The sequence below is a fragment of the Callithrix jacchus genome, chromosome 3 (assembly GCF_049354715.1).
Source record: "Callithrix jacchus isolate 240 chromosome 3, calJac240_pri, whole genome shotgun sequence".
Lineage (NCBI taxonomy): Eukaryota > Metazoa > Chordata > Mammalia > Primates > Cebidae > Callithrix > Callithrix jacchus.
In genome coordinates, this window is record NC_133504.1 from 17,561,041 (window position 1) to 17,576,015 (window position 14,975).

At 38.7% G+C, this 14,975-nt stretch overlaps 1 long non-coding RNA gene across 1 annotated transcript in view; it reads right to left on the reverse strand.

The window, feature by feature from the left end:
- Window positions 1-395: 395 nt before the first annotated feature.
- Window positions 396-14,975, reverse strand: part of LOC103791753 (uncharacterized) — a 42,730-nt gene continuing 28,150 nt past the window's right edge. The window contains exons 4-5 of the long non-coding RNA XR_013532806.1: window positions 14,006-14,062; window positions 396-4,328 (exon numbers count right to left, since the gene is read on the reverse strand). This is a non-coding gene — a long non-coding RNA (uncharacterized LOC103791753). The remainder of the gene's footprint in view (window positions 4,329-14,005; window positions 14,063-14,975) is intronic.

Below are 14,975 nucleotides of genomic sequence, written 5' to 3' on the forward strand. Positions count from 1 at the left end.
GCAAACAAAAATAAAATCTACCCCACCACCAGAATCATTTTCCCTACTCCTCTTAATACTCTGCCTTCTGTTCAAGCCTTGGTCCAAGTCCCATTGCTTATCCACCTGTCTGCCCTACTAACCATTTGCTCTTCCTGGAGTACCACTCATGAGTATTACACATTTGGCACCTACCTCATGCCACCATACGCAACAAGTTCGCCTACCATCTACAGGTGTTGTATTCATTCCTCACTAGACCATAACCTTCCTCAGGGTCAGATAAATCCTCCAGCTGTTGATAACCTCACTGATTGTACAAGCTATGTTCCCTCCTGCTGAAGAAGATGGTGGTTACATTTTTCTGTTATAGGAAACACATTTCATCTTAAAAGAATAGACTGAGTGCAAAGGAGCATTATTGCCAAATTTTAATGTATTCTCCCCTTGTTTACAGCATTACCAAAACCAATACCTGGAGATGCACCATGTTTACATGCATATCTGGAGCCCAACCACTTATTAAATAAAACACGTGGCATGAAACAGAACCACTGAAGGGGCCTGGGCACCTCCTGGACTTCACCAGAGCCCTGGACCTACTGTGAAAACAGTAACCTCAATAAACAGAAATGGAATGATTTAGCCGGGTGCAGTGGCTCACACCAGCAACCCCAACACTTTGGGAGGCTGAGGCAGGTAGATCACAAAGTTGGGAGCTCAAAACCAGCCTGGTCAACATAGTGAAACCCTGTCTCTACTAAAAATACAAAAATTAGCTGGACGTAGTGGCACACGTCTGTAGTCCCAGCTACTCGGGAGCCTGAGGCAGGTGAATTGCTGGAACCTGGAAAGCGGAGATTGCAGTGAGCCAAGATCACAACACTGCACCCTAGCCTGGGTGACAGAGCAAGACTCTGTCTCAAAAAAAGGGGGATTGAATAATTTATTTTAATGAAAAATAGCTGTGCTAAAAATGGGAATTTTAAAAGATGTCTTGGTATTTTTAGATCGTTCTCTTTCAATTCTTATTTACAGTTTTAGAGCCAGATTCACAAGTCATACAATTCAACAGGATTTTCCCAAAAACGAATTCTTTGCAACAAACCAGCAGGAGGCATAGTCCCACCTTGTGCTATTTCTACAAATTCTATTTTTAAAGTTTTATTGCCTTTCTTCCAGCTAATCAGTACCCGGTAATTATTCTTGAATGCTGTATATTCATTTCACTGTATTGCAAAGTAATGCCTTCCATATTTCCTTGTCAGCTGTATTATTTTTTAAATTACCACTCAAACACAACTCTGATGTCAGGAGGTCATTTCTGTCACGTGAGATACGGTATCTCCCTTCAACAGCCGATCAGAACCTCCCAGCACCTCCTCAGGCACACCTTCCTCAGGATCACATCTATTCTCACATTCCTGCATGGTTCTTTTTCCTTATTTGAAGTTATGCTCATGACTCTGAGCAAGGGAGTCATTACCTCTTCTACCCACAAATAGAATCCATTAAGAGAAAATTCATTCCAAGCTCATCTTCGGGTAGTGAGGAAGACTGGGTAAACCCTCAAAGGTCTAGAGGTTGCATTTCATTTGGAAAAGTCCCCAGCGGTTCAGCTGCTTATCCAGTCCTTATCCGAACTATGAAAGTGGACTAGGGAATGTGCTGACAGGGAGGAATTAAAAGTTCCACCAGGCACCAGTGCAGCCCAGTTGCATAGCCCATTGCTGCACACAGCTGCTGAGAAGGAGGGAGGAGAGTGGGAGAAGATGCTAGGGGAGAATGAGTTAAGAAACCTCATTCCTTTTCTTTCAGGAGGCTCGGAGAAGAGCTGATCATGCTGTATGTCATACTGGGAAGTCCTATTATCCTTACTGAGGCTGCTCCTGACCAATCAGAGCTCATTTGTAAATAAGGTTGAGGTGCCTTTCCTAAAAATAATGTATTTTCTGACACGAAGGTCAAAAGCTTTGAAACGTAGTGAGGCACCGTTATTTCCTCAGGCTTTTATTTTTATTTTTTATTTTGTAGAGACGAGGTCTCATTATGTTGCCCACCTGGTCTCGAGCTACTGGCCTCAAATGAACTTCCTACCTTGGCCTCACAAAGCAGTGGGACTACAGACATGAGTCACTGTGCCTGAAAAAAATCCTTGGATTCTTAAAAGGTGATGTTTGGAAAGCAAGAAAATCAGATTTGGAAAAAGAAATAGACATAGAGGGCTTTATTACGGAATTCTAGCTGGGCACAACGGCTCACGCCTGTAATCCCAGCAGTTTGGGAGGCTGAGGTGGGAAGATCACTTGAGGCCAGGAGTTTGAGAACAGCCTGGTCGACATGGCAAAACTTCATCTCTACTAAAGATACGAAATAATTAGCCAGGCATGGTGGTGCACATGTGTAATCCCAGCTACTCAAGAGGCTGAAGCACCAGAATCTCTTGAAACAGGGAGGCAGAGGTTGTAATGAGCCAAGATCATGCCACTGCACTCCAGCCTGGGCAACAGAGCAAGACTCTGTCTCAAACAGAAAAGGAGACTCTGTCTCAAACAAAAAAATTCCAAGGAGGCCTATCAGATCAGATACTCATGCTGTGAGGGTAATGGGACTGAAATAATTCATCAATTTAATCATTCACATTAAAGATTCCATTGCTTTTTCTCAATCAGTGTGACTGGCATTTTGATCTGAGCTTTAATAAAAATAAAATTACTCAGATCACTGTTTAGCTGAACTAGGTTAATACAGGGAGTGGTAGTATTAAGCCTTAGAACAGTACCTAGAAAGGGAAGCTTCCTTTAAGACATCTGCCAATCCACTTTTTCCTCCCCAGAGCCTCATTCAATCATTCGAGAGAAAAGACAGCTTTCCTATTTTTTAAGCACAGCCATAGGGAAAACAAAATGCTACCCTGTCTGATTGTTAGTAACACTCATCAGTGCTGGAAAATTGTTTCTTATGTGTGACCCAAAGAAAAAAATTAACGAATGCTATAGGCCATCCTTCATAGGGACTGACATCCTATCTCCGAGGTCTAATCCCTCTCACTGGCCTTTCTGGAGTCCAGAACGGGTGTATAAGGCGCTAAAGATAAGCTAAGGCCTTCCATATGTGTCCTGCTCGTCCTGGAAATCATTCTCTCCTAGAAGAAAAAACAAGGCTCTACTTCAATGGGGACATATCTTTTCAAATCTCCCAAACTTTGAATAACATTCCCTTAAGGCCAGACCTGGCCATTTTGCTGATGAATAGCACTAAGAAAAAAACAAAAAGACAGGAGATTTGATTAAAAGAAAAAGAAACCTACATTTTTATATATGTGCTTTTCTAGGATTTGAATACACTAAACACATCAGTATTACCCAGATCTCTTGGGAAAAAAAGGAAAACTCTCCAAAAGAGGAAAATTTTTGAACTTTATTTGAATGTAAAGCACCAAGTCATATAATGCCTGCTCACATTATGTAATTGCCCATAGAAAGTTGACTAAATTAAAAAAAAAAACTTTTACAGTTCTAGGGTTTTGTAAAGGTGTATTGAGTAGGTGGGATCCCATTTTGCTGGGATAATACTTCTGAGCATTAGATCTCATTCTGATAGAAAACCAGGTATCTGGGGTAAAAAGGAAAAGAGAAAAGAAAGAATGAGAGAGAGTGAAAGAGAGAAAGAGAAAGAAGAAAGGAAGGAAGGAAGGAAAAGGAAAGGAAAGAAAGAAAATAGGAAGGAAGGAGGGAGGGGAAAGAAGAGAGAGAGAAAGAAAGAAAAAAGAAAGGAAGGAAGGAAGGAAGGAACAGAGGGAGGGAGGAAGGGAGGAAAGGAGGAAGAGGGGAAGGGAGAAGGGAGGGAGGGAGAAAACCAGGTGAGCAGGTATCCGGAAAGTCACAATTTTTGCTGAAACATCTAGGAAACAGCTATGTGTAGGTGATGAAAATTAGGGTTCTTTTGCACACTCACATTACAACTTTTCTTATCCTTTCTTCCTTAGAATTACAGAATCATAAAAACCCTAGAAGTCATCTGGAAGGGAAGAAGAGAATAGGAAAGAACAGAAGAGTGTAATGTTCAACATGGAGGGGAAAAGAATAACAATCCATATTTCAGGAATAGAGGCAGCTTCGGTGTAAACAGTGTCTCGGCAGTCATTCTTTGGAGGAACAGGACCCTTTCCCAACCTTGTCAGCCACTCCAGCTAAGCAGCTACTGCACCAGGAGCGTTGCTGCTGTCTTCCTGAGAGTTCAAGAACATGGGCTCTGCAGTCACATGTCCTGCGTTCACATTCCAGCTCCATTCATAGCCTGCACGACCTGCAGCAAATGTCTTGATTTCTCTGTCTCAATTTCCCCATCTGTAAAATAGAAATAAACACAACACCAATCTCATAAAATTGTTGAGAAGATGAAATTACATAAAGCATAGAAAACATATATAATACTGAATGAAAGGTAGTGAGTGTCTAATAAACATAGGCTAGTATTGCATTTCTTTTCATGTCTACAACAGCCCTGGGAAGTAACGAGCATCCTCTTCATTTACAGAAGAGGATACAGAGTCAAGGAGACCACTTCACCTTCCTGGTTCACACCGTTAGTTCGAATTCCATATAGTACCTGAGTCCCAGAACTATCTGGCTCCAAATTAATGCCCTTTCCCCTGTACCACACTGTTTCTCCACACTCTCAGGGCCCTCAATGAGAAAAATACTGACTTGGTGCAAATGGTCAATCAATAATATTTGACTGAAGGCCAGGGCAGTGGTTCACTCCTGTAGTCCCAGCCTAGTCAACATGGTGAAACCCTGTCTCTACAAAATTTAGCCTGGCATAGTGGCATGTGCCTATAGTCCCAGCTACTCAGGAGGCTGAGGTGGGAGGATTGCTTGAGCACAGGAGGTAGAGGCTGCAGTAAGCCTCATCACAGCACTGCACTCCAGCCTGGGTGACAGAGTGAGACCTTACCTCAAAAAAATATTTTTTAATAGCATTTCAATGAACAGCTGTCATTCTACATGTCTGAAGGAATGGATACTCTTCCCAGAACATAAACTTAATACTAGATGATTACATTCCTGGACTATGTACAGTCAATCCTAAGTATTCGATGACTCCTTTAAAGATATTTGTCTTTAAAATTTGTGTGTAATCCCACTAAAGTAGTAATTCTTAAATTTTATTGAGTCTTGGACCTCTTGGAGAATCAGATCAAAGCAAAGTACACTTTCCCCAGGGGTGGGAAATGCATGTACACATACTCACAAAATATGTATACAATTTCAGTGGGTTCAGAGACTTGAGAAGTTCATGCAATCCAGGTGAGCAATCCTCCATTCTAATGAGCCTGGAGATCTGGAATGCGGTTCCATTTACAAGAACGAATTTTCTATGTGGCTATCATCACCCTGCTTGGTCTCTGCTTTGTTTCTTCTTGACTTTTTCTCTTCTTTCCCGTTCTCTTTCCCTTTACCTCTCTTACTCTTCCTTTCTCAACTCTCCACCCCCTCCTACCTTGGCAACCAGATGGGGCCACTATCGGAATCTCCTCTCCCTTCCCCTTCCTCCCCTCTGTATCCTTCCTGACCAGCTGATTCCGGAGAGGAATCCGATAACTTATCAATAAGCATAGGTTGCTCCATAGGAATTTTGGCCAGCCTAGGAAACAGTCTTTCTTTGAAGGATAGCAGATCAGAACTTCTGGCTCCATTAAGAAGTCATTTCTCCTAACTCTCCGGTAAATGCAACCACTTTCCATTAAATATATGCAGATTCACTATATCCTGTTTTCAAGGAAACAGATCCACTAAGTTAACAATTCTGGTCTAGATATCTGTGAACTCATTTTTTCTTTTATATCTGTGACTTTTTCATAGTACCCATCAACTAGTAGTTAAGCAGTCAGAAAAAGATATATTAGACACATAAAGCTTTATATAAGCAACTCTTGCATTAAAATGTGTCTGTCTCTATTAGGTTTTTTGTTTGCCTACAATGTGCAAGTGAATTTCATTTTTATCAGTTTTATTTTTTAAATAAGCTTTTGAAAACTCATAATGCAGTTCTTTGGAATCCTTGGCCAACTATTATATATACAATTGCCTAGAGTTGCCAAATACAAAAATGCAGTTAAGTAATTATAAGAATGAAAAGCTTCAAATTGTAATGAAATGTAAAATCGTGAACTACAATATTGAAATGAAATCTTGTTTAAAAGATTTGCCTTGGCCCGGCACAGTGGCTCATGCCTGTAATCCTAGTACTTTGGGAGACCGAGGCGTGCGGATCACAAGGTCAGGAGTTCGAGATGAGCCTGACCAACATAGCGAAACGCCGTCACTACTAAAAATGAAAAAATTAGCTGGGCATGGTGGCATGCGCCTGTAGTCCCAGCTAATCAGGAGGCTGAAGCGAGAGAATGGCTTAAACCTGGAAGGCAGAGATTGCAGTGAGATGAGACAGCACCATTGCACTCCAACTTGAGTGACAGAGTGCGACTCTATCTCCATAAAAAAAGAAATATATAGATTTGTCTTAAAGTTTGACTTTTGATGCATTTGGTACCTCTAGAATATTTCATCATCAAGAAATCTGGAAAGTCAATATTTTCATTTCTAAGCAAATCAAAATGTTTTGTCTAAACCCAAGAATTTTCTGTAAGGATGCTTTCAAAGGGAACTGTCCTTTGTATTTTTCATATAGAAGTTTCTGTAAAAACCAACTAAGATATGATGGCCACGTTTTTAATAAGGTGAATTCACAACCATAAATACCTTAGATTATTAATGGGATATTTTGTAAACTCTCAGGCATACAAAAATTAAAGGAAAGAGACAAAGGCTTTATATATGAGCATTACATATTTACTTCACAGTTTTTAAAATATTTCATAGTAACTTCATCGGCATTTCCACTTACTATAATAATCATTTAAGATTCTGTTATGGTGAAGTCATTCACTGAATTGAAACACTTTTTTTGTAATTTGGAAAGAAAAAAAACTGTACAAAATGAATAACATTGGCAAATGTTTCTAATCATTTCCTTAAAATACCAAACCACCAAACGATCTTTTTATTTACTACATTTTGCTTAAGTGCATAAATCAAAAGACAATAACAAGCCTAATGTCAAAGAAACTTTTTGACACTTCATACATTTGAGCAAGCTTAGCCGATAAACAGTTTAGATGAAGTTATGGTTTGAAATATGTTTCCCAAGAGGACTGTGGTTCATAAATTGCTATCAGGCTACCTCTGTCATTATTGATTTGAGAAGTACTCAAGGTACCTACAGCTATTAACTAAGGCTAGCATTACCTGACCTGCTGTTCAGAGAATGATATTTGGTTTTACAAACACAACTAACCAGCCATTCTATAAGAAACATGCAGTTTGCTTGTCATCAGGCACATAATATAGCTCATTCTATTTGAAAATGTTGACCAACAATTAAAAGAGGAGGCAACATAATCTTAAACAGGCTTCCAACCATCTTCATGACCCTAAAAGGAATTAAATCAGTTGTTGCATAACAACTGTACTGGGAAACGCTAGAAGAATGAGAGCACTTTTTTAAAAAATGCATCAAACAAAAGAAATTTGCATCTCAGTGTTTTGTGATTATATGATTATTTATTATCCTGTGCTCTTAAATACTCTTTGAAGACACATGTTTTCGATAAGCTTACTAAAAATAAACTCACAGGCAAATCAAATAGTAGTCCCGTTATGTATGTGTGTTTATTTCTTTACCTGCTAGCAAAAACTAGCTTGCCATTGCTCCTCAGTGAGGGCTGAGTATGGAACAGTTTACTCTCCAGCCCCTGCACCATGCCCTCTGCCTTGTGGATTTGGGAAATGTCAGGAAAGATCAGAGCAAGGATCCTGCTACTTTTTTATTCAGATCCTCTGGTCTTAACCTTCAAGGAAACATTTAAAAGTTAGTTATGACTTGATCATTCTGCATTAGGTTTGTCATCAGTGACCTGGCTTTACAAAAGCACAGAACCAAAGAGTTTCAGAAACAGACTTGATGAGTGTCATCAACTGCTAGAGATGTGATAAATTTATGAATTTTATCAGCCTTGCTTTTAAAAGTCCTGGTAAATTAAACAGTCAGAGGTGGAGGTTTCCTGCGAACTCTCTTAATCATCTGAGTGGCTGCATGACAGCATGTTCCAGGAGCGCTACACAAATAAAAACTCAACCACATCACTTTCACACAAAGAAATCTGCCAAACACAAAGGAACATGTTTGGTGTTCTTATTTTAAAAACAAAACAAAACAAAAAACTATCTCCCTGCAACTTATGATTTGAAGCCCTTTGGATAACTCATTCAAGGAAATGCCTCTTAAGCTACTGTCTCCTACACATTTGGTAAACTTCTTAATGTTTCCACAGTAACCTTTGCTAATTTGGCACAACCATCTCTTCAGCTATCTGAACAACAAGATGCGTTTTGCCAGAGCTAACTTCAATTCACCTCAGCTATGACCTTTGTCTAGCATGGCTTAGGAGTCAGAAGTCCTAAGAAGAACAAAGATCATCTTTCTCATTCATAATTTACAGTGCTGTACGGTACAGAACTTGTAGAAACAGAGCAGATGCTGGTGAGCAATTAACAGGCTCTCTAGATCACGATCAGCGGCTTCACTCGCCCACCCCTTGCACTCCAAAGTAAAAACAAAACTAGTTTGTTTTGAACTTACTTTAAATAAGAAATACCAGGCCTCTTCCATAGTTTGTTGTTATTGCAAATTAAAACAGATTCTGTAATTACAGAATATCTTTTATTATTTTTTTCTTTTTTTAGGTTATAAACCATGGAACTCCTCTTTCCTAAGGACCTTGGGAAACTTCCATAGAATTGGTTTACTCCTCTAAAAAGTATCTAAAAATGCACAGTGCATTTTACTCTGATAAAACACTTCTGACACATAACTATTAACCTTCGAGCAAAGGGTCTCCATCTACTTTTTCTCTTGACCTCGTCTCCCACAATCCTTTGCGGTAGTTCTGGCCTCACTTCAAAGACGGCCCGCCAGGAGGGGCTGCCCTTATTCTATTTCCTTCTTCCTCCCCCACTTCTTCCCTTGTGCCTCTATTTTTTTCCCCCCTTCACTTTCCTCTTACAACTTTCTTGCCTTTGGTAGAAAAATAGCTAATCTCTCTATCTTCCCACAGCTTTACAGTTTGCCTGACCATGTACCTAGCTCTTTGCCTTCCTTTCTTGGAGAGAAGATTCAGCACTGGCCTGTGGGAGTTTAAAATGAGAAACTTGGTCTCGATTTTGGAGCTGTCTCTATTTTAACTTGGAATGATAATATTTTGGGCAAATTAAAGAAAATTTAACCTCAAAATACTAGGTAAATTAGGTCATTATACCCAAAACACAGCTTCTTTGGATGAAAAAAAGAGCTGGAAAGCCGTCCCCCTACTTTGAAAGATAACAGGTCTACTGAAGCTACAGAATTTGTTCAGAGCCACAAGGCTTTTTGTGACAGAGGAAGAAACTCCCTCTTTAACCGAGCACTTTCCATTTTGACACCAGGATTTCCCTGTGGTATGAAGAAACTCACTGTTTGCCTTGGGTGATAGTTGCTAGAGGAACAATGCTCCCTCCTGTCTTTTGCGGACTGGGAGGACATAGAGGAGGGGGTTTCTGCCTTCCTAAATCCACTCAGAGGCTGGACACTTTGAATTATCCTGTCTACTTTGACATCACACTTCTTTCTGTTCCTTTTCTCCTCCATCTTGAGAAAAGAAAAACATAGACGACTACACAAAAGATTAAACATATTTGTGGCCCGAGTCCATGAAGTGAGGAAAAAGATATAAATAAATAAATAATAAGATGAAATATGTTAAGAGATTAACTTTAGGATCGTGGAGTTTCCCATAGCTAATAGAAAGACTGAGCTCCTGTCATCCATGCTTTTCACTTTTCATGGGAGGAAACTGGGCCTCAGGTTACTTGCTGTCACGAAAGAAGCTGGGAGAAGAAGGCCAGGTTTACGACTCTCCTTCTACTCACATGTAATGGAGTATCTGAATACTACTCTACGTCACTAGCAATACATTTAATTTACAGTGTTTGTGTGAATCTCACCTATTTACTTTTGTATTTCAAGGATCTATGACACATAAAAACCAGGACATCTCATAAATTTACGTTCAATCATTTAATTACTCCTAAAATCTTTTATAATTACAACTTTTCATGCAATGCCTCCAACGGTTTCACATATCAAATATCAAATTTATCAGTCTTCTGGGCAATGTCCTAAACATACAAAATTTCTTCTGTGCTGTATTTTATAGGAAAATAGCCACTTTGGCTTTGTAACTTGCTTTTTTCCTGTGCTAGCCACAAGCAATACTGATTTAGTTTTATTTTAAGAAATTTTCTGATAAATGGTTTCTGCTAACGGTTGAATTTTTAAGGAAAACAACTTGTGTTGTACTCATGTTTGTTTTCACCTTGGAGAACAAAGTCCCACAAGTCAAAGTTTATAGTCAATCAAAAAAGGGCACATTACTTTCCCATTTTAATGGTAGAACAGGGACCTTTAACTTTCCTGGAGGCTTTGCTTTGGGGTTTACACAGAGCAGAACTTCCTTAATGCTAGTAATCAGACCCACAGGACACGTGTTAATTGTTCCCGACATGTAAAACTATCTACAGTATCTCAGCTAATAACACCATTGCAAACATTTCACTTTTGAAAAGCACAGTATTGAAACCAATTACATGCCTGTTGATTTACCTTTCCCCACCTTCCCAAAACATTAGAATTGCTCATTCCAATAATGTCAAAGTTCAAATTCCCAAATGGCAGCACAAATTCTGAAAATACAGAATCGAGTTACCGTATGTGCCATCACTGGTTGATTTAGAGATGACTGCCAAAAGCAAATACATTTGGGCAAATTTTATTTATTAGATCCTATAGAAGCATACAATTGATACAGCTTCCAGTAGCTATTAGAATAGTTTCAAATAAAATATTATTTAAAGGTTACATCACCCTAAGACTGGTTCCTATCGGTCACCTTGGTAATTTCAGAGTAAAAGGATGCAAGCGATAGAAATCTCTGTTTATCATAAGAAAACAAAAGGTGGAAAGAGCATTGAATGGAGATACATGGAGGCTTGCAGAAATGATGAGAGGCTGAGGGACCAGGCTGGAAAAACAGTTTGGAACCCAGGGGTCCCCCAGAGCTGGGAGCTGACAGCCCAATTCCATTGCAACACAAGGCGCTCCATCCAACCACTACCCCTAATTCCTTCCTCTAGATTCAAAGTCCAAAAAGACGGTGGCTGATGGCCCAAATCTAAATTACACGGACATCTCAGGGAAGAGAGAAGGAGGATCTGTCCTATAAATGTGCTAGTTTCATTTGTTCTTTAGAAAACCTTTGAATTGGGGAAATAATTTTCTATTTCTGACAAAGTCCACTCTAAGCTTCAGAAATGAAATGCCTTGGATGGAAAACAAAGTAGATATGCCTCACACCAGTGTCTTTGCTGCAATAAGGAAAGTCATAAAATAATTCCTGGGTTTTACTTAACTCCAGTCATAGGGAGAGACATGGCTACAACAGGGAACAAAACAATCTATCTTGGGATCTGTGACCCTTAAGCCAGAAAACAAGATCTGGCCATTTCTCAACAAAAAAGAATACAGTATATTAAATTGAATTGCAACATTTGAGCTTTTTCACTTTTTTACCTTCGGTTATTCCCATAAATTTAAAGTTTCAATTGCTTTGTATAAGACATAAATTATAAAAGTATTATTTGCATATAAACATTTCAGTAAATAAGGACAAAAATGCAATTTGACATAGAACTTTACACGTGGTGATATTTTTACCATCTGAGCACAATAAAATCAACTTTTTAAAGGTCAGAATATTATTTGTGCATCCATAGGCATTACTTTTTTTACTAAAAAGTGGAAACATTCTGTGCCTGCTGTGTTATAATCTATTTTTAAACACAGTAATACATTTTGAAATATTCTTATTCCAATAAATATTCATTTCCACCTCAAAATGGTCAAACTAATACTTCTTTGCATATGTGCTTACCAAAGTCCAGATACTGCTTTTTAAATTTTTTTAAATGTTTATACTAAAAATTTTGCTACATCTGAGCACATTTTCATCAGATTCTAATTCTTCACTGTGGAGAAATAACAGTGAGAACTTGTAATCAGGTTTACTTTCCTACAGAATTGTTTTCTGTAAAAGATAATAGTATTGTAGAAAGGCAATGTATATTAGTAGATGATAAAACATTAAATGCTTAATAAATATTAATTAATTAAATGAATAATAATCACATATAGGTAACATTAACTATGGCAAGCACTGTTCTCATCACTGGACATATGTTACTGCATTTAATTTACAATAGCCCAATGAACTAGGCATTGTTTTCAGGTCCATTTCATTGATGAGAAAGCCAAGTGGTGGAAAAGTAACTTGTCAAAGATTTCACAGCTAACATAAGAAGTCTGGTTTTAGATCTGTGCCCTTCCTAGTAAGTTATTGTTTTCTGACTACGGGTTTTCAAGAAAAGTAATGGAAGCTCATTATTAATGTAATTTAAAGACAAATTGTGTAATCATTGGGATCATTGAAATAATCTTCTGCTTACACGGAAGTTGGGATCTAAATATATTACAATTTCATCCTACATATTACAGCCCATACATCTGGAATAAAGGACCCCTTTCCAAGAAAAGATATATTTAGAAAACTGTCCCCAATTTAATTATACATTCCTTATACCACAACCAAGTATGCAGTTAATACTTCCATATTATACTGGTCAAGATATGACCTGTGAAAGTTTTGCAGAGGGTGCACTATGCAATGCAAAGTTACAGCTACGGAAATAGATAAGCATAATTTGATGCCATGGGGTGTCACGTGTACTTTTAGTGGCCTGAGAGAATAAAGCAATTTAGAGAGACATCTAATTTACACCCAGGAAATAGATTAATGAGCGCAGGAATCCAATGCCTGAAGGTGCACTGAATTATATATTGAAGCGCCAGCCTAGGAGTTTTCAAACAGCCAATCTTTGTGACAAGAAATGAGTGTGTTTTGAGAAGTGGATTGAACAGCATGGAAGAGCACAGCAATTACTAAAAGGGTTTCCAGACACACGAGAGTTATTGGACCCTGTTACAAACTCTAACTTCCACCATCAGTTACTGCGTTCATTTGTGCCATTGAAGCCTACATTATTGCAACTGGAACAAAAATGATGTTTACATTTTACCAGTGTTTTACTTTCAATTAAACATCATGGCTGCTATTTACATAGTTGAATGGCATGGCATTTATACCATGCAATTTGATGTTAATTCTTTGTAAATATTTCTCCAGCAGGAGACCTAAGTTCAAACTAGTTGTGAAAATGTCACTAAAAATAAAATAAACTTAAATTTAATCTTGATCACAAATTACTGTTAAACGAAAGCTAAAAACCTGTAAAAATTTTAAATGGAAGTCCAAAGGAATTAACTGAGATGCTCATGTCCCAGGAAGTGACTTGCTTTTACACTGCCTGAGCCCTTGAGGACTTAGGTTAACTCCACGGAGGGGAAGTCAAAGGCAGGAAAGAAAGAAGCTGCCAAGAGCATGGCTGAGAAGATGCAGGGAGGCTGTGGCTCTTCTCTGCACTGTCCGCACTCAAGCCTGCAGTTCTGTTCTGAAATAGGTCACAACTGGAAGGTTTCATGTTTCTTACACATAGTTGCTGTTCCCCGAAAAGCTCCTCCATCTGAGATCATTCATCATTCATCGTAGCTGGAAATCTCCACCCTATCTACATCTGAAACTCCCAGGGCCAAGCTGGTCAGTATCCAATACAGAATGAAAATCAAATGGAAGTGGGTCTGTGTAGCTTTTCTTTGCTTTCTGTCCCAAAACATCCTCTTCCCTTGTGGTGTCTTCTTGTGTGCTTTCATACACAAGAAGAGAAGCCTAAGTAAATAAACAATGTTGTAGACTTACCTTTTTAAACATTTCCCTGTTGATTTCTTTCCATTTTCTCGATTCTGGTGTAGAAATCTGAATGGGCTCATAGAAATAGGGTTTAAGGTAAGGCTTGCCTTACATATACAGTGTAAAAGCCAATAATCAAAAATACATAATTTTATCTGAGAGATTACAATCATGCAAAATAAAAGTTATGTCCCTATAAATATCGCCACTGACTTGGCAGATGCCAGAGGTGAAGCCATGGTTACTATCTTCTTTTAAACTTCCAGGAGCTCTGGAGGGGTAAAATGTCAAGCTAGTACAGTCATTTACATCAGTGTGGATTCCCTTATTAGCATACTCTCCTTGGAGGATGCTAACTGCAATAAAAAGAATAAGAATTTGATGAAGACAGGGAAAAGAAAAAATGAGAATTTGATGGAGAAAGGGAAGAGGGAAGAGATCATTTTTAGTCAGGAGTGAGATAGAGTCAAGGAAATTAAACAATTTATCCATTTTGCCAACTTACCAAATTTGTCCTGGTTTGAAGAAAATAAGATGATCATTCCCTTCTCTATTTAACTAAGTAAACTCAAACACTTCCAGTAGTGGTGCAGGTAACATCTATTACACAGAATCAACTCTATGTAAAACGACAGAAGGCAGCAAGCTTTATAGTAAACAAGGGAGCACAAACCTCATCACAAGAATTGCAAATTTAAAAAAAATTATAAAACAATTTGGCTGGTCGATTAAGACCTATACACAGCTGCTACTTTTGACCCTTAAGGTAGCCAAATCTGAATGACATTTTATGCAAGACTAATGTTAGTCAGGAATTAAAGTAAAACACTGGCTGGATACAGTGGCTCATGCCTGTAATCCCAGAACTTTGGGAGGCCAAGGTGGGTAGATCACCCGAGGTCAGGAGTTTGAGACTAGCCCAGCCAACATGGTGAAACCCGGTCTCTACTGAAAATACAGAAATTAGCTGGGCATGGTG